The sequence below is a fragment of the Oryctolagus cuniculus genome, chromosome 5, assembly GCF_964237555.1.
Source record: "Oryctolagus cuniculus chromosome 5, mOryCun1.1, whole genome shotgun sequence".
In the NCBI taxonomy this organism is placed as follows: Eukaryota; Metazoa; Chordata; class Mammalia; order Lagomorpha; family Leporidae; genus Oryctolagus; species Oryctolagus cuniculus.
In genome coordinates, this window is record NC_091436.1 from 145,504,683 (window position 1) to 145,524,556 (window position 19,874).

The 19,874-nt window shown below is 46.1% G+C and overlaps 1 protein-coding gene across 13 annotated transcripts in view; it reads left to right on the forward strand.

Annotated features, from left to right (window-relative positions):
* The window catches only part of RNF144B (ring finger protein 144B), a 203,681-nt gene that overhangs the window by 43,917 nt on the left and 139,890 nt on the right, over positions 1-19,874 (forward strand). For 2 of the 13 annotated variants that reach the window (XM_070074319.1, XM_070074324.1), the window contains exons 2-3: positions 9,061-9,117; positions 10,669-10,741. The exons of 2 other annotated variants lie outside the window; for them this stretch is intronic. The gene's annotated coding sequence lies outside the window, so the exon portion shown is untranslated. Of the gene's footprint in view, positions 1-4,462; positions 4,625-4,679; positions 4,926-9,060; positions 9,118-9,594; positions 9,672-10,668; positions 10,742-19,874 lie in introns of those variants that run through there. 9 more of the 13 variants (XM_070074316.1, XM_070074323.1, XM_070074321.1 and 6 more) reach the window with 7 other exon arrangements.

Genomic DNA, 19,874 nt, shown 5'->3' on the forward strand with positions numbered 1-19,874 from the left:
ATGCTGGTGTGGAGGTTATAATTCTATTTTTGCTTTAGTTATTTTTATTTTTAGAAAAAGATTAATCCATTTATTTGAAAGGCAGAGTGACACACAGAGGGAGTCTTTCTCTCTCTGTCTCTGTCTCTCTGTCTCTGTCTCTCTCTCTCTCTCACACACACACACACACACACACACACACAGATATTTTCCATCCCCTGGTATACTTCCTAAATGGCCACAACAACTGAGACTGGGTCAGGCTGAAGCCAGGATCCAGGAACTCTTTCTGGTTTTCCCACATGAGCAGCAGGGGCCTATGTACTAGCGCCATCGTCTTCTGCTTCCCAGGGCCATTAGCAGGGAGCTGGATGGGAAGTGGAGTAGTAGGGACTCCAGCTGGCGCTCATAGGTGATGCCGGCACCCTAATCAGCAGCTGATGCCTGACTCATGGTAGGCTTTTTATTTAAAAAAAATTTTAAGAAGCATCTGAAAGTTGAAGACAGGGTTGCAATCTCACTAATTGAGGTTTTGTTGTGTGTGTGCTTAATGCAGAGATTTAAAACAACTGCAGCATTATTCTTGTTTACAGATGAGCTTAAAGATATTGTTGCAGGTATGCGTAGCACCTGTTTCTCTTGTTGGGTGTGTTAATAAGTAAGGGCTGGTACATCAGTTTCCAGGGCAGCAGTATGATCCTGTGGGGAAAAGTGGTGCTTGACCTGGCTCGGTGCACGCCTCGGTGATGTGGGCGGATCTTACCATCTTGCTGGGGCTTTTCCTAGTAAGGGGGTGAGGCTGAGCCGAGTGATTCCTAGGGACGCTTAGGTGGTTTCCATGGCTTGGCCATTGTGAATTGTGGGGCAGTCAACATGGGAGTGCCGGCAACTCTTCCACAGACTGCTTGTATTGCCTTTGGCTATCTCCCCAGTAGTGGGATTTCACGTTTAGAATTCTCTGATGTGTACACTTTGATTAATCTTTATTTATATTTGCCTGTGGGTATCATAATAGCTAGAAATCCTCTCAACTCACATTGTGACATCTGTGACGCTGTGAATATTTGATTCTGGGAAAGTGGGCATGGAGGTGGTTTCCTTCTTGGGGCCCTGATCAAGTTCTCCATAATGGCTCATTTTACACTAGAAATGTCCCCCTCTCTGCTGCTACACAATATTAAACAGACCCAACTGCCCCACCTCAAAGTTCCCCTGGAGGAAAAATGATGGCCAAGTGTTTGTATTCCATGGACTTTCTTGATCAGATTCAGACTAGATAAATACTGAGAGGCCAAAATCATTTGCAGTTTCTCAAGTAAGTCTCAATAGTCTATCCTGCCTGCTACAAAAACACATGAGACAGATGTTTGCCGGATATTAGCCTCACCAGCCATCGTATTAATTAAGGTCAGACTTTAGTGGTCTGGTGTTTGATTGGATACTGTTGTTACTCTTTTTGTTGTTGTTGTTCCTGAAAATGCTCTGGCATTAAAAAATTTTTGTTTAATTTGAAAGGCACAGAGACAGAGAACTTCCATCTGCCGGTTTACTCCCCAGATGCCTGCGACAGACTGGGCTGGGTCAGGCTGAAGCTAGGAGCCCAGAACTCAGTCTGAGTTTTCCCTGTGGGTGGCAGGGACCCAAGTACTTGAACTAGCACCTGCTGCCTCCTGAGGTACACAGTAGGAGGAAGCTGGATCAGAAATGGGAGCAGGAATGGAATCCAGGCACTCCTGCATGGTGTGCAGGCATCCCAAGCGGCATTTCACTGCTGCGCCAGACGTCTGCCCCACCCTAAACCTTTTAAATTAATTAATTAATTGGAGAGGCAGAGAGATTAAGAAAGAGAGAGCTAGTGCGTTCCCATGCACTGGTTCATTTCCCCACAACAACCAGGGCTGGGCCAGGCTGAAGTTAGGAGCCAGGAACCCCATCCAGGTCTCCCAGGTGAATGGCAGGGACCCACTACTTCAGCCATCACCACTGCCTCCCAGGGTCTGCATTAGCAGAAAGCAGGGATTCAGAGCCAGAGGTGGGATCAAACCCAGGTACTGTGATGTGGCCTGCCAGCTTGTTATCTGGTGTCTTAACTGCTGGGCCAGTTGCCCGCCCTGCTTCCCAAGCCTTTTAAGTGTAGCACATTAGTTTTTGTCATAGCCTATGAGATAGGCACTCTCATGATCTCCAGGGTGGATGAGGAGGGACTGTTGAGGTTGCATATCTGGAGCAAGAAGTTTGTCTTCAGAGCTCTGCTCCTAACCTTTACACTGTGCAACACAGTTGTATGGCTTAGCAATTCCTGACTAATATATATATCCGTGAGTGAGTGAATGTTGTTACATAGTGACTAGGCATATGGTAAGCAGGAGAGAAGGGGCCAGCTCTGTGGCATCTTGGGTTAAGCTGCCTCCTGCGGTGCAGGTATCCCATATGGTTACCCGTTGGAGTCCTGATCCAGCTCCTTGCTAATGCACTTGGGAAAGCAGTGGAAGATGATTCAAGTACTTGGGCCCCCTGTATCCACATGGGAGACCTAGAAGAAGTTCCTGGCTCCTGGCTTCTGCCTAGAAGAAGCCCTGGCTGTTATGGTTATTTGGGGAGTGAACCAGCAGATGGAAGATCTCTCTCTCTCCATTTCTCTCTCTGTAACTGTGTCTATGTCTTTCAAATAAAATAAAATAAATCTTAAAAAAAAAAAAAAGGAAGAGAGAAAAGTTTCCATGGTGTTTTTTTCTAGTGGCTGTTTCAGTTACTCCATGAAAGGTGTTAGGTTCCCAGGAACCCATGGAACTCACTCAGGCTTCGTAATATGAGTACCTGGGTTACATTTAGGTTTGCCTGGAAATAGTGAATAGGGATTCAAGGCCACCCAGTCATCCAACTCTTGGCAGTTAGGCCCTGGGGTTGGAATAGAGAAGCATGGGGAACAAGAATGAGGAGTGGGGTCCAATTTTCTAGCAAACAGGAAAAACGCAAGGAGGGGAAGTAGCTACAGCTCCCTGGCAGCCCCATCCACTAGCCAAGTCAGGGGCAACGGAGCCTCTCCTGTGTCCCTCTAGAGCCACTCTGAGAGCCAGGCTCCCCCGGAGTGACAAGATGTGTCTCCCCGAGTGGACCCAAAGAGGATGGACAGATGCTGAAGTCCCAGGACCACAACTGGTTTCAGTGGGGAATGGGTGAGCTGTGGGCTGGGGACTGTGGTGCAGCAGGTTAAGTTGCTGCTAGGGAAACCTACATCCCATCTCAGAGCACCAGTTTGAACCTGGCTGCTCTACTTCAGATCCTGCTTCCTGCTAAGGCACCTGGGAGGCAGCAGATGATGGCCCAAGTACTTTGGTCCCTGCCACCCATGTGGGAGACCTGAGTGAAGTTCTAGGTTCCTGGCCTTGACCTGCCCCGGCCCTGGCTATTATGGGCATTTGAAGAGTGAACCAGAGGATGGAAGCTTGCTTTCTCACTCTCCCTTACTCTACATTTCAAGTAAAAGAAATCATAAGCCTTTAAAAAGTTCCCTTTGTTGTTTTTTTTTTTTATTGTGGTAAAATTTATGTAATATGAAATTGGCCATTTCCACCATTTTGAAGTGTATCATTTAGTGGCATTAAGGACAGTTACAATTTTTTTTTGCAGCTCCACCACCATCTGTTTCCCAGACTTTTTTCATCATCTCAAATAGAAACCCTCCTTTTCCCACTCCCCACAGCAAGCCGTAACTTAAACCACCTTTCCACGCCTGTGTCTATGAGTCTGATGGCTCCGGGGCCCTCATAGAAGTGGGATCAGACAGTATTTGTCCTTTAGTGACTGGCCTATCCCATTTTGCATAACATCTTCAAGATTCATCCTCAAGTCAGCCTATGTGCCTGAACTTCACGCCTTCTCAGACTGCAGAAGCCGCCTGGCCTTGCACTTCTTTGGTGCCCATAAGAGAATGTGGAGTAGGAAAGAGCGCCTTTCTCTTGCCTCTCAAGAAATCCTATGTTGTCCCCCAGTGATAGCAAGTGGTGTGACTGATCAGGCAACAGAAAAACAACCCTTCATACCCCCAAACCTGATCCCCAGGTACTTTTCCACACTGCCTGGAAGACGGGGGACCTGGAGCTGGGGTTGGTCACACAAGGAGAGAGTGTGGGGGAGTGGAGCTGGGGAGAAGATGCAGTCCATGATCTCACATTCACGTGGGTTATAGTAATCAGATCGTGTTCCTGCCCTCGCTCCCCCAGCTGTACGGAGTAGGAATTACAAGGCTGAATGGAGAGTAGAGAAAGGTTGTCCGTCTGGAACACAGGGGGCTTATCCGGGCACTAGCGGAGCTCCAGGCCTGTGGGGAGAACAGAGGGAAGAGAAGAGGAACCGGACAAGAGAGGGAAGGGCAGAGGAGCCAACTTTGCTCTTGGCCAGTCTTAAGCGGGACCAGATGGGATGGGCTCCCTCACCCTCCCAGCACCTGTCATTTAATGCGAGTGACGTCTCTAGGCCACCTGGAGTTCTAGAAGGGACTGGGGACGGCTGCCCCGTGCAGCCTCTCTCCTTCCTGTGTAGCTTCTCTGGTGCTGCAGGCGTGGATGAAGTTTCCAAGGCCGACGCTGGGCCAAGCAATGCGGACTGAATTTCTTTACGGACAAGCTTTGCGCTCCGTTCCGCTGTAAGTGTCTTTGGCCTGGAGTCTGCTAGGGCTGCCGCTCCGGTTGATGTAACTTGACACTCTCATAGTGGGAGGAGCCTCGCTCACCTGGACTTGCGTCTTGCTTAGCTTTTTCACGTTGGATTGGTTGGAGAAAAAGCAGCTAGCTTATTCTGTGAACTGTGTGTGCAGTCCGGAGACAGGAAGGAGGTTTCTAGGTCTGTGTTGTTGACCTAATTCTGGATTATGTTTTTAGTGTTGCTGACCTAATTCTGCATTATGTTTTCATTGAATGAGTTGATTATTTTTGTATCCTTTTCTGGTAAGTGAATTACCTTCACTACTTTCATATTTTTTCCATGCCCCAACTTCCAGCTCCTCTCCACATTTTGTAAGCGCTTGAAAATTCACTCTGTAAGCTATTTTTCATTCTTTTAAGCCAGTAGGAATAATCTTTGCCTGCTTATCATTTGAATGTCAGCATTGCTGCTGGGCTGGGGCATAATTTGTATGGGGAATAAGTTGATGTTTGTGGCAAGGCTTTAAAGAGGCTATGTTCTTGGTGTTGCATTTAATATTTAATGTGCCAATGGAATCTTTTTACTTTAATCGCTTCCTTGGGTGATTAAATATGCGTCACCAGACCTGGCTTTCTTTCATCAACCTTGAAAAAAAACCAGTTCCTTGTTAAACAAGTCAGTTACTTGTTCTCTGAAGTTATGTTCGCCGGATACCGTGACTACTGACATTGTTTTTTGTGTTTCCATTTCAGTGCAAGGGATGAAAGCAAATCACTTTAAAGATAAATATTCTCGTATTTTGACACTGTGGTCCATGTGCTATCTTGTGGTTAGCTTGAATATTTGAAAAATTCCAAGTTCAAGTTCACAGGCTTCATGGTAGGATTGTTTCTCAAACTTGTGCAATTATGCCCGATTTCCTCTGGCATGGTATAATAAAGACTCTTGTCAGGTATACATTTGATTTTTTTTAAATCACTTCCCTGTTTTTCAGTAAGCTTTAAGATTCTTTTTCAGTCTTAAAAAATTAATTGAAAATAGTAACAAGATTACATGTGCCTTTAAAAAAATCTTTAGGAAGACAGCATTGCTTGAAAACTCTTTTCTAAAAAGATCAAGACATTCCAAAAGGAATGATTCTGATGGCAACACTGAGGATTGAGACCTTGTTATAGGTTTCTTTGTGGGTGTGAAAACTATCTCAATGTACATAGGTCCATTTGGTAACACTTTAGGGATCAATCATGCTATCTCCCTCAAACACAAATTTATTTTAGAAGATGTTATAAAAATATTTTGTAAGAAATATAATTTTAAAGTTATTTGTTGTCACTGCGTGCATTAAGTATGCAACTATAGTATTTGTGCTTCCTCCTCCTGTTACTAAACAACTCTAGTGGAGAAAGCAGAGAAGCTCTTTCAGTCCCTGTTTCTTTTCCTGTTGTATTCACTTAGGACATTGATCTAATTACATTGTTCAGCTTTGCAGCAGTTTCTACTAATTCAGTTTAAAATCAGATTAAAACAAAACAACTTTCTTCTTCTTGTGTGTCCAAACCCATTATTTGGACTGTTCTGAACTTTTTAAAAGAATGCTTAGGAGGCTGGCGCTGTGCCCTGCAGTGCCAGCATCCCATGTGGGCGCCGGTTCAAGTCTTGGCTGCTCCACTTCCTATCCAGCTCTCTGCTATGGCCTAGGAGGGCAGTGGAAGATGGCCTGGGTCCTTGGGCCCCTGAACCCATGTGGGAGACCAGGAGGAAGCTCCTGGCTCCTGGCTTCAGATTGGCACAGCTCTGACTGTTGTGGCCCACTGGGGAGTGAACCAGTGGATGGAAGACTTCTCTCTCTCTGCCTCTGCCTCTCTGTAACTCTGACTTTCAAATAAATAAATAAATTTTAAAAGAAAACAACAACAAAAAAAAGAATGCTTAGCCAGGTTTTCTCCTCCAACCACAATTTGACACAATTTCCTTAAACCCAAGAAAACTGTGCCACATTCAAAGATCCTGGAGTTAGTTGTTGAGGTGGTGTTCCTGATGATGGGGAGAAGCTAAGTGGACCACCATGGGGTGTTTTCTTTATGAGTGATGGAGAGAGCCAGGGCTGGGGAATCAGGGCTGAGTCTTAATTAGTCTTAATTAAGGCTGGGGTTTCCCTTTGATTTCAGCATTTCCATGGGTCCTTGTTTTCATGTGGACTTTGTCCTCTCTCTCCCAGTTGCCTGCCCATTTTTTTTTTCCTTCATACAGATATTGTTAACAAAATGTGACCATATTTGGATGCCCTCTGAGCTTTGGAAAGATATTTTCTTTGGGTTCAGTCCATTGGGTGCATTTGGTGCTGCTGTGAATGCATCAGAGAAACAAAGTGGGATAAAGCTTGAAGTATTGAATTATCTTATGTTCCTTCTTGGGTCATATCAGCTGCAAAATTTTACTTCCTTTTGCTGCTTAGAAAATGTGACCCATTGTCAGCAGGGCATTCCCAAGCCACAGAAGCTCCACCATAGCTCCAAGTCCTGCAAATCAAACACCTTCCTGCTTCCCCAGGTCACCCCAGTGTTTGCTTTATGACTTCATGAATGATGAAAGGAGAGGCTCTGTCTTCAGCAGTTGTGAGAATCTCAGCTCCAGATGCTGGCATGGCAAAACAGCGTAACTGTGTCAACTTGAAGATTGTGTTAGGCAGAGAAACAAGGCACTGGTTTATTTATTTAAAAATTTTTTTTTAAAGATTTATTTATTTATTTGAAAGAGTTACAGAGAGAGAGAAGGAGAGGCAGAGAGAGAGGTCTTCTACCTGCTGGTTTACTTGCCAGTTGACCCCAACAACCAGAGCTGTGCTGATCTGAAGCCAGGAGCCAGGAGCTTCCTCTGGGTCTTCCCATGTGGGTGCAGAGGCCTAACAACTTGGGCCATCTTCTACTACTTTCCCAGGCCATAGTAGAGAGCTGGATTGGAAGTGGAGCAGCCGGGTCTCAAACTGGCACCCATATGGGACACCGGCACTGCAGGCAGTGGCTTTGCCTGCTATGCCACAGTGCCAGCCCCAAGGCATGGGTTTAGATGTGAGTAGTTGCCCCATATCTGTGGTTTTCCTCTCTGTGACTTCAGTGACCTGAGCACTCAACAGTGGCCTGAAAAAAGTAGGTGGAAAATTCTAGAAGTTCTTAAGTTGTACATCATTGTGTGTGGTGTGGTGAAAAATTTTTTTTTTATTTAACAGGTAGAGTCAGACAGTGAGAGAGAGAGACAGAGAGAAAGGTCTTCCTTCCATTGGTTCACCCCCTAAATGGCTGCTACGGCCGGAACTACGCCGATCCGAAGCCAGGAGCCAGGTGCTTCCTCCTGGTCTCCCATGTGGGTGCAGGGGCCCAAGCACTTGGGCCATCCTCCACTGCCTTCCTGGACCACAGCAGAGAGCTGGACTGGAAGAGGAGCAACCGGGACTAGAACCCGGCGCCCATATAGGATGCCAGTGCCGCAGGTGGAGGACTAACCAAGTGAGCCACGGTGCTGGCCCCTGTGTGGTGAAATCTTACAACGTTCTATTCCATCCCATCCAGGATTTTACTCCTCCCTTTGTCCAGAGTAACTCTGCTGTGTGTGCTGCCTGTCCAGTAGTCACTTAATGGCTGTCTTAGTTATCAGATTGGCTGTCGCAGTATCATAGTACTTCTATTCCAGGAGCCCTTAGCACAAGAGAAGTGATGTTGGCAATTCCAATATGCCAAAGAGAAGTCATAAAATGCTTTAACTGAAAAGGTGAAGGTTTTCCACTAAGGCAATTTAAAAAACCTGTATGTTGAGGATCCTAAAATCTAGGGTAAGAATAAATTTTCTTAAGGTGTGAAGAAGGAAAATGAAATTCATGCTAATTTTGCTATCACCTCAAACAGCAAAGGTTGTGGCCACAATGTATGATGGCTGCTTAATTAAGATGGGAAAAACATTAAATTATAGGGTTTGGTACTACCTGTGGTTTTGGGCATTCCTTGGGGGTCTCAGTATATAGCACCCACAGAGAAGGGGGGATGACTTAGATGATTTATAAAGAAGAGAGTTGGAGTGATGATTTAGGCCAGAACTGTTAGCAGAGGTGGCTGGAATAGAGGTTCTTGCCTTCCCCTTAGAAAAGAATTTCAGACATGGGGCAGAATAGTAAGCAAGGTAACAAAGTTTAGTGAGGTAGTGCATCCATCAGAACAGGTGGGCACCTCTTCAGAGAAATGTGAGTGTGCCAGGTTACATTAGAACTGGGGAAAGCAAGGCGGCAGACTTTAATACAGAGAATACATCTGAGAGGCCATGTGGGCGTCTTAGCACAGAACTGTTGGCCCAGTGTGCATTCAGACTGGGGCTTATTACCGGTAGGGGGCCCAGTTATTCCCCTGGAGTTTCCTTTTCCTCATCCTCTTCTATCTTCCTGCCTAACAGAACCACTGGCAGTAGATAAACCTGGTTCAAAATCTGGTTCAGCCTTTGACTAGCCAGGTAAGTTTGATATGTCTAAAAGTTTTTTCATCTGTAAGATAAAGCATAAGGGGCGGTGTTGTGCCATAGTGGGTTAACCTGCCTCCTGTGGTGCTGGCATCCCATATGGATGAAAGTTCAAGTCCCGGCTGCTCCACTTTAGATCCAGCTCCCTGCTAATATGCTTGGGAAAGCAGCAGAGGATGGCCTAAGTGGTTGGGCCCCTGTACCCAGATGGAGCTCCTGGCTCCTGACTTCGGATTGGCCCAGCTGTGGCCATTATTGCCATTTGTGGAGTGAACCAGCAGATGGAAGATCTCTCTGTCTGCCCCCTCGCCCAACTCTGCCTTTCAAATAAATAAATCCTAAAACAAAAATGATACTACATAATATTTAGGGGATATTGTGGGACCAAGATATCTGTTATATCTGGCATAAAATAGGTCCTCAGTAACTGTCTCATTTGTTCATAAGTGTATTTCTAATTTTTTCATCAAAGAATAATCATGACACGTTTCTTGGTGACCGTCCTGATGAAATAGAGGTGATGGATATTGAAGTACTGACCCCTGCTGGTGAGTTCCTGGCTGCCCTGTGTGGGCCTTTCCCTGAGCCTCTGGAGAACGAGGCTTTTTCCTCTGTTTTCTTTGTGCTCTGGCCACCCTTAGGCCATTGCATTTAGCTCAGGGTTCCTGCACTTTCTCCTGGATGGAGAGCATTTCTGTAGACAGGGATCATCTTACGCATATTGTCTCCCTCCCACCAACTGTCTAGTGTAGGGACTGGCATGGACGTCACCATTAGTTGGAATGAAATGGATTGAATTTAATTAGGTCAAATACCTGCATAGAGAACAGGGCTGCACTGCCCAAGACTGTGAGGCACTTCATTTTACAGACTTATTTTTTTTAAAAGATTTATTTGAAAGAGTTACAGACACGCACACACACACACACACACACACACACACAGATCTTCCCTCAGTCCCCAAATGGCCTCATCAGCTGGGGCCAGGCCACACTGAACCAGCACCCAGGAGCTTCATCCAGGTCTCCCACATGGGTACGGTGGCCCGAGCACTTGGGCCATCTTCTGCTGCTTTCCCAGACACATCAACAGGGCATTGGATTGGAAGTGGAGCAGCCAGGACTTGAACTGGTGCCCATGTGGGGTGCCAGTGCTGCAGGTAGTAGTTTCACCTTCTGTGCCACAGCACAGGCCCCTACAGACTTATCTTTTAAACACATATTTATTTATTTAATTATTTTATTTATTTGAAAGGCAGAGAGACAGAGATAACTCAGGTAGACATGGAGATCTTCCATCTTCTGCTATACTCCTCAAATGCCAATGATGTTTGGGGCTGGTCCCAGGAGCTGGTAGCTATCCAGTTTTCCCATGTGGGTGGCACCAAAGCACTTAAACCATCACTTGCTGCCTCCCAGGGTGCACATCAGTGAAAAGCCAGAGTTAGGAGTGGAGCCAGGATGTGAACACAGGCTCTCCACTGTGGGATGCAGGTGTCCCAAGTGCATCCAATGCCTACTCATACAGCCCTGTGTTTGATTTCAGGCCCCCAGTCTTGGTTTCACATTGGGCTTCATCTCACCTTTGATGTTGTTCAGAATTCTAATTGTTGTCACAGGTAAGCAATGGGCTGATGTCCTGCTGCCAGCAGATGTCAGCTTTTTCAAGGCTTCAGGGTTGGATTTGGCATTCTCTGGGACATGGCTGGGGTGTAGTTGGGTCTTCTGTTCTACAGGGGATAGGGCAGGTATGAGCTTAGGAATCATGCTTGGATGTCGTGGGTTTCCCTGTGGACTTAGTGACTTGTCTTTAGCTTGTCAGTAGGGGGATGTCTGTAGCTACTGTTGACACCCAGGTTCACTTTTGTGTCCTCAGGTTTCCTGTTTAAGAAAAAGGGAGTAAGCTATTCCACTTATGGTGGCAGTCAAAAATAACAGTGATATCTTGAAAGACAGAAAAAAACCTAGTGCTATTGTTATATATAAATTTTTTATATGGTTGCCACATCTGTTACTTACATTATAGTTTTATAGGCTCCTTTGTAAGACTCTGGTATTCTTGAGGAGGGGGCATAATTTAAAAATACATCCTTCTATCTGTTCTAATTCTTTGCTCTCCTTGTGAATTTTTAAGGTGGAGTTAGAGAGGGAGGGAGAGATGGAGAGATGTAGAGAGAGATCTTCCATCCATTGATTCACTCTGCAAATAGCTGCAATGGCCAGGGCTGGGCCAGGCTGAAGCCAGGAGCCAGAAGCTTCATCTGGGTCTCCCATGTGCATGCAGAGTCTCAAGGACTTGGGCAATCTTCCACTGCTTCCCCAGACACATTAGCAGGAAGCTGGATTGGAACTGGAGCAACCAGGACTTGAATTGGGACCCATATGGGATGCCAGCATTGCAGGCAGCAGCTTAACTCATTCATTATGGCACAACACTGGCCCTTTTGCTCTCCTTTTAAAAAAAATTATTCATTTGAGAGGCAGAGAGAGAGAGAAACAGAGAGAGAGAGAGAGAGACCGATTTCATCGGCTGGTTGTCTTTCCAAATGTCCACAACAGCCAGGGCTGGGCTGGCTTGAAGCCCCAAGCACGAAATTCAATCCAGGTTTCCCACATGCATGGCAGGAACACAATTACTTGCACCAGCACCACTGTCTCCCACGGTCTGCATTGGAAGGAAGCTGGAGCCAGAGCCAGGATTTGAACCGGCGTACTTTTGTTGCCAAATGACCCCCCAAACCTGTAGGAGATGTTGCTCTAGAACTCTCCAGATCTGGGTTTACTTGCCTGAGGCACCAAAAGCCAATCAGTGACATTGGGGTGGTAGAAGAAAGTAAGAGTTTATTGCAAGGGTTGCAAAGGCAAAGCAAGGAGCTGGACAGCTACTGCTTAATTCTTGGGCTCCCCAAGAATTCTCACAGATTGAAACTGGGGCTGAGAGGTCTTGTTCAGCTTGTTTTGAAGTTCCTGCTTGCTCAGTCATGCTCATCACCTTCCTTTGATTGGTCAGTGATACAGTGCTCTTTATGAAATTTTTATAATGGCCTTGTGGGCTTCATTTGATCTGGGGATAATACAAATGGTAGCTAGCTTTTGCCCTAGATCTGAAATATGCTTTCCTGGAGACCTGGAATTCTCCTACACAAACCCTTCCGAACAGGACGGGTTACCAAGATTTTATTTGTTGGAGAAGCAAATGACTTCTTGAGTCCAGTAATTAGCACCTTGTAGGGCCAGATATACGGGTCTCTCAGTTCAGTGACTTCCTTTTGGTAGAGGACAGGCATAGATACCTTGGGCTAAGGGAGGAAGGGGAAAGGCTGGGTCCTGCCTTTGCAAGATAGGGGTTTGGTCTCACTTTGATATGGGCATGTGTGTCTTCACTGCTAGGCTAGATGCCTTCCCCACTCCTTTTTTATTTTTTTTAAATGAGACCATACTTATTCAAGAATTGACTTAGTTGGATGAAGGAGTTGGTGTGCACTGGGTGGATCCAATAAGGGTTGTGTTATCTGAGGCCGGTGCTGTGGCATAGTGGGTAAAGCTGCTGCCTGCAGTGCTGGCATCCCATATGGGCACTGGTTTGAGTCCTGGCTGCTCCACTTCTGATCCAGCTCTCTGCTATGGCCTGGGGAAGTCCTTGGGCCTCTGTACCTGTGAGGGAGAACTGTAAGAAGCTCCTGGCTCCTGGCTTTGGATTGGCCCGGCTCCATAGCTGCCATTTGGGGAGGGAACCAGTGGATAGAGGATTTTCTCTCTCTCTCTCTGCCTTTCAAATAAATAAATTAAAAAAAGTGGTTGTATTATCTGTATAATTTTATTTAGTTAGTTATTTTAAAGATTTATTTATTTAAAAAGTGGAATGACAGAGACAGAGATGGTCCAGCTGTTAGTTTATTCTCCAAATGGCTGTAACAGTGAGGTCTGGGCTAGGCTGAAGTCAGAAGCCTGGAACTCCATCTGGGTCTTCCATGTGGGTGGCAGGAATCCAAGCACTTGGGCCATCGTCCACTGCCTTCTTGAGTGGATCAGAAATGGAGCAGCCGGGACTCAAATAGGCACTCCAGTATAGGTTGCTGGTGATTTTTTTTTTTTTTTTGGACAGGTAGAGTTAGACAGTGAGAGAGAGAGACAGAGAGAAAGGTCTTCCTTCCATTGGTTCACCACCCAAAATGGCTGCTATGGCTGGAACTACGCTGATCAGGACAAAACCTGGGACCCCAACTGAGATTAGAACTTGCAGTGCTGGCGCTGCAGGCGGAGGATTAGCCTAGCGAGCCACAGCGCCGGCTGTGTTACCAGTGATTTAAACAGCAGCTTACCCTATTGCCCCACAACACCTGTCCTCATCTCTATAATCTCAAAAAAATAGTAAACCCGACTGAAAAGCAGTCTGCTTTTGATATCATTATAGGTTAACCATTCTAAACAATGTTAGTGATAAAATACTCTTCCCTGTGTTTACTGTTGAATTTTAATAATGTAATCATATATGTGATCTGCAAATAAGTCCATGTGCATTACTTTTTTTTTTATAAACTATTTCTATGGGGTTGTTAATTCTGAGAACTCATAATAATTGGCTCATGATCTACATAAATGAAGTACTCACATTCACTCTTTGTTTCCATTTTATTTTTTAAGTAATTAACTAACCTGCATTTGAAAAGTAGAGACAAGAGCAGAGACAAATGGACACAGAGGGGTATCCCATCAGCTGGTTCACTTCCCAAATGCCCAGAGCAGCCAGGGCTGAGGCAGTCCAAAGCCAGGAGCTGGGAACTTGGCCTGGGTCTCCCATGGGGGAGGCAAGGACCAGCACAGGAGCCACCACGTGCTGCCTCACAGGAGGCACCTGAGCAGGAACCTGGACTGAGAAGCGGAGTCCAGGACTGTGATGTGGGATGCATGGAACAAAGTGGCACCTTAACTGCTGTGCCAAAAGGCTGTCCCTGCCATTCCCCCCTTGCTAAAAAAAATGGATAAGCCTTCATTATTTCACAGTTTCTGGGGCTCTGGGATCCAGGAGTGGCTGAGGGTTGAGCGTCCAGCTTGTCAGTTGCAGTGAAGGTGTGGCTGGGCGTCACCTGGAGACTGGGCTTCCTGGAGGCTGGAGGCTGGGCAGGAAGATCCGCTTTCTCAGTTAGGGTTTCTCGGTTCCTCCCCAGCTGAGCCTCTCCAAGGACATCTGACTTCCCCTGAAGGGAGGGACCCACATGCATTCATCTCAGTAATTTCCTAAGATGTCTGGATTGTTTGAATTCTCTTCAATGGTAGTTGGAGCTCCTGTCACTGTGCTACTGCGCATGTCTGTGTTTAGACAAGTAGATGGGAAATAAGCAGTGTTGGCTGTGATTGTGTTACCGGAGAAATTGCAGGGTTCTTGTCTTCGTGCAAGAAAGAATTCAGGCGTGAGACAGAGAGTAGTGGGAGGTAAAATAGCAAGGTTTATTAGGGCAGGGACATCCGTAAGGATGGATGGGCACCTCTCCAGACAGGACCTGGGAAAGAGTGCCATCGCTCGGACGGAGGGGGGGGGGGGTGGTTGGGGGGGTGGGGAGGGGCAAGGTTACATGATTGAGAGGAGAGATTACACCTGGCCAGGCAGGTGGGCAGCTCAGCAGAGAGGCAGAGGGCTGAGCACGCAGTCTGGTTGAGGCTGGCTGGGGGGATGGGGTTAAGGAGATGGGTCTTTGTCTTCACACATCTCCTCCTGAAACAAAGGATTTTATGGCTGTAAATATTAAGAAGCTCCTATCTGAGTTTTCCCTTGAAGGTATCAGACAGGAGGAAGCTTAGTTGGCGCCATCCTGGGTTCAGAGGAAGGGTGAGCAGGACCCCCTAGAGAATGGGGATCCGAGCAGAGCAGGGTGTTTGAAATGCAGATACTGGGCTGCATCTGGGAGATTGTGGAAGATCTGTCAGGCAGAAGGGGCGGGATCTCCACCTGGCAGGTTATCAGGTAGAAGGGGGTAGGGCAGAATGTGAATACCGGGCTGCCCCTGAAGCATTGTCAACAGATGCATATGCTGGACATAGATGTCTTCTCTTTAGGCCTTTGTGTCACACACACATAAGCTCATAACTGACTTCCTACCTAACAATTGGACAGATTGGACAGTAATGAGATCACCTTTCCTTTGGTTCTGTCACTCCTGTGACATTTTGAATTAAAAATTTGTGTTTACAATTTGGAACAGCATAAAGGGTAATGGGTAAAATTTTAAGATTGTTTTTATTTTAGAGGCAGAGGGAGATTTTATTGAATTTGAGTAACATCTTTAAAATGAAAATTTATTTTGCTTTTAAGATTCTTGCTGGTCTAATTGATTTTATTAAAATTCTTTAGTTATTTGAGAGGCGGGGGAGAGAGAGCGAGCCAGCCAGTGAGCTACCATCTGCTGAGTCATTCTCCAAATGCCTGCGTTCCCTGGGGTTAGGCCTGGGTCTGGCTGAAGCTAGAAGCAGGGAACTCAATCCAGGTCTCCTACTTGGGTGGTGGGAATCCAATGACTTGAGCCCCACCGCTGCCACTTGGCAGGAGGCCGAAGTCTGAAGCTGGAGGCAGGTAGGAAGCCCAGCCAGTCTGATATGGGATGCAGGTGTCTTAACAGCTAAGCCAAATGCCTGCCCCTCTTGCTTGTTTTAAAAACAAAAGAAGCCCCCCCCCGCCCATCCCCCACTGTGGCACAGCGGGTAAAGCCATCGCCTGCGGTGCTGCCATCCCATATAGGCTCTCGCTCAAAACCCGGCTTCTCCTCTTCTGATCCGGCTCTCTGCCTATGGCCTGGGAAAGCAGTAGAAGGTGGCCCAAGCCCTTGGCCCCCTGTACCCATGTGGGAGACCCAGAGGAGGCTTCTGGCTCCTGGCATCCGATCAGAGCAGCTCTGGCAGTTGCGGCCAACTGGAGAGTGAGTCAGTGGATGGAAGACCTCTCTCTCTCTCTCTCTGCCTCTCCTCTCTCTGTGTAACTGTTGACTTTCAAATAAATAAGTAAATCTTTAGAAAAACAATAAAAAACAAAAGAAGGAATAAGAAAATATATTACATCAGTATAATTTAGTAGTTACCAAATTGTAAGTTTCCCAGGCATTTCATTTTTCTTAAAATTCACTTATTCAGTGATTATAATGTTACTTCTTATATATGGATAAATTCATATTCATCATTATATATGTAGATAAGCTTGTAAATATGTACACATTCTTCCCTCTCTATTCCAAGTATATATGAAAGTGGGGCCAACGCTGTGGCACAGTAGGTTAATGCCCTGGCCTGAAAGCACTGGAATCCCATGTGGGCGCTGGTTCGAGACCCAGTTGCTCCACTTCCAATCCAGCTCTCTGCTTTGGCCTGGGAAAGCAGTAGAGGATGGCCCAAGTGCTTGGGCCCCTGCACATCACATAGGAGACCAAGAAGAAGCACCTGACTCCTGGCTTTGGATTGGTACAGCTCTGGCCGTTGCAGCCATTTGGGGAGTGAACCAACGGAAGGAAGACCTTTCTCCCTGTCTCCCTCTCTCACTGTCTGTTACTCTACCTCTCAAATAGGTAAATAAATCTTTAAAAAAAAAAACCCATGAGAGTGGCCGGCGCCGCGGCTCACTAGGCTAATCCTCTGCCTGCAGCGCCGGCACTCCAGGTTCTAGTCCTGGTTGGGGCGCCGATTCTGTTCCGGTTGCTCCTCTTCCAGTCTAGCTCTCTGCTGTGGCCCGGGAGTGCAGTGGAGGATGGCCCAGGTCCTTGGGCCCTGCATCAGCATGGGAGACCAGGAGGAAGCACCTGGCTCCTGGCTTCAGATCGGTGCAGCACGCCGGCCATGGTGGCCTTTGGGGGGGGTGAACCAACGGAAGAAAAACCTTTCTCTGTCTCTCTCTCTCTCACTGTCTATAACTCTACCTGTCAAAAAAAATTTAAAAAAACCCCAAAAACAAAAAAAACCTCATGAAAGTAATAAAGGTATTGTCCTGTTACCTTTTTCCTTTTTGAATGATAACATTTCTTTTTTGTCTTTATATTTTTTAACATGATCATATCTTCTAAGTTCTGTGAAAATAAAAGAGCTCCTATTTATGCTGCTTTTCTGGCCATTCTCACCAGGGTATTTGCTTCCTTTTACAAGTATAACTAAAAATAACTTTGCCATTTAGAGAAGGGTGGTGTTAAAAATTGGTTTACTCCAGGTCAAATTTGCTGAGTATGTTACTGCTTCAGCAATAGTTTTCCATGTAAACTTTACCATCTGTAATAACTTTCCTTGTACTCCTATACTTTGTCAACTAAACACATTCTGCTCTTATCTAGTGACAAGTTCCTGAAAAATTCTATGTAATCTAAATCTCCTGAAAGCTGAGATTTTAGGGGCCAGCACCATAGCACAGCAGGTTAATCCTCTGCCTGTGGTACCGGCATCTCATATAGGTGCTGGTTCTGGTCCTGGCTGCTCCTCTTCCAATCCAGCTCTCTGCTGTGGCCCAGGAAAGCAGCAGAAGATGGCCCAAGTACTTGGGCCCCTGCACTCACGTGGGAGACTGGGGAGAAGCACCTGGCTCTTGGTTTCGGATTGGCACAGCTCCGGCAGTTGCAACCATTTGGGGAGTGAACCAATGGAAAGAAGACCTTTCTCTCTGTCTCTCCCTCTCATTGTCTGTAACCCTACCTATCAAATAAATAAAAAAACTTTAAAAAATAAAAAAATAAAAATCATTCGTTTTAAAAAAAGAAAGCCGAGATTTTAAAATATATTCTTCTGAGCACACAAGTTATTAATTCTCTTTTCAACATGTTTACACCCGTTTACCTTCTATTACCTTTTTATTTTTAAGATTTATTTATTTGAAAGGCAGAGTTACAGAAAGACTGGAAGAGGGAGAGACAGAGATCTTCCATCTGTTGGTTCAACTAATGGCTGCAAAGGCCAAGGCTGGGCCAAGCTGAAGCCGGGAGCCAGGAGTTCTTACGGGCCTCCCACAGGGATGCAGGGGCCCAAGCACTTGGGCCATCTTCTGCTGCTTTCCTAGGTACTTCAGCGAGAAGCTGGATTGGAAGTGGAGCAGCCGAGACTGGAACGGGCGCTCAAGTGGGATGATAGCACTGCAGGCGGCAGCTTAACCCACTATGCCACAGTGCAGATCCTGCCTTCTATTACCTTTTATCCTTAAAGGAATATCAGGGAGCATCCACAAAGCATGTTCTGGGTTCTGAGCATTGAATGCTAGGTATTTCTCCTGCTCACATGTTCCTGCACTGATCAGAAAGGCATAGCCCCTTTCAATCCCAAAGCTACTTCGTTCCTGCCTTGTGGGTCCTCCCTGGATGGCTTTGGGATGGCAGACTAGCATGGTTTCCAGGTCATCTGCTTCCTGCAGATTTGAACTCATGTGCTGCCTTCTTTCCAGATAGCACCAAAGTAGCAGAGCATTCTCTGCCAAAGACAGAATGGGAACCACTCATTTCAAAGATGAGGACACGGTCACTCTGATGTAGTGTGGAGTTCCTGGTCATATTTAGGAACAGGCGCATGGTGCATACTTGAATATGTTGGTTAAATGAATGAGGTCCCGACATTACTGTTAAAAATCAATCAAGAATTTCTGAATGTCCCCTAGACTGTTCTTAAGAAGTAGCATCATGGGAGTGGTGTTGTACAGCTACTTGCAACACTGCTGTCCCATATTGGAGTGTGAGTTCAAGGACTGAGAAAGCAGTGGAAGGTGACCCAAGTATTTGTGCCCCTGTCGCCCATGTGGGAGACCAGGAGACAATTCCAGGCTCCTGGTTTTGCCCTGGTCCAGCTTGGCTCTTGTGGTAATTTGGGTGAGTGAATCAGCAGGTGGAAAATCCAATCTCTCTCTCTTTTCCCCCCTCCGCTTCTTCCCTTCCTCCCTACCTCTTTCTCTTTCTGTAACTCTGCCTTTTAAATAACAAATAAATAAATCTAAAAAAAAAAATTCTGGCTTTAGCCTTAAAAAGATCAGGGCGTAAATCTTGCCCCCTTAAATATGTTATCTGGGTGATCTTGGGCAAAGGGCTGATCTCGATGCGACTTTCCTCATCTTTCCAGTTACCAGGGCTGCATGGATGAAGTGGAATAACAGATGGTAGAATGGCCAGAATATCACAGACTCTGTTGACTGGCAGGTGTAATTGTGGCAATGTAGAACCATTTTAGGTTTGTCTTGGCTACATCCTGTAAGAGTGGGCTTCAAACAGTTCATGGAAAATGTGTATTATGAAAAAGCATGCTTGGATTTCCAGTTGGTTTTGTAGCAGATTATATTTATGCTTCAATTCCTTTTTCCATGAAGCATCCTCATATGTGAGCTTCTGCCTGCAGAACTGATACAAAGCACTGGTTTTTGCTGGAGTTGGAGGAGAACTCCTTCATGTGGAAATAGTACACAAACACCTGGGGAGTGTGATCTGGGTGCTGCTTTTATTATTTGCTTCATGTAAGTTGTTTTATTGTTCTTAACTCATCTCCCTTTGGGTTTATTGGCGTCTGTCCTAGTATATGTGATGCTGATCACAGAGTAATTTGAAGGTTAAAGGGATGATGTATTTCACTGGCTGCAGGAGCTTTTCCAGAAAGAGGGTCAATGTTTACCTCTTAAATATGGGATGGCAGGGCTGGCATTGTGGCATAGCATAGCAGGTGAAACCTCCACCTGTGCCATATAGGTGCCAGTTCCAATCCAGCTTCCTGCTAATATGCCTGGGAAAGCAGCAGAGGGTGGCCCAAGTCCTTCGGCTT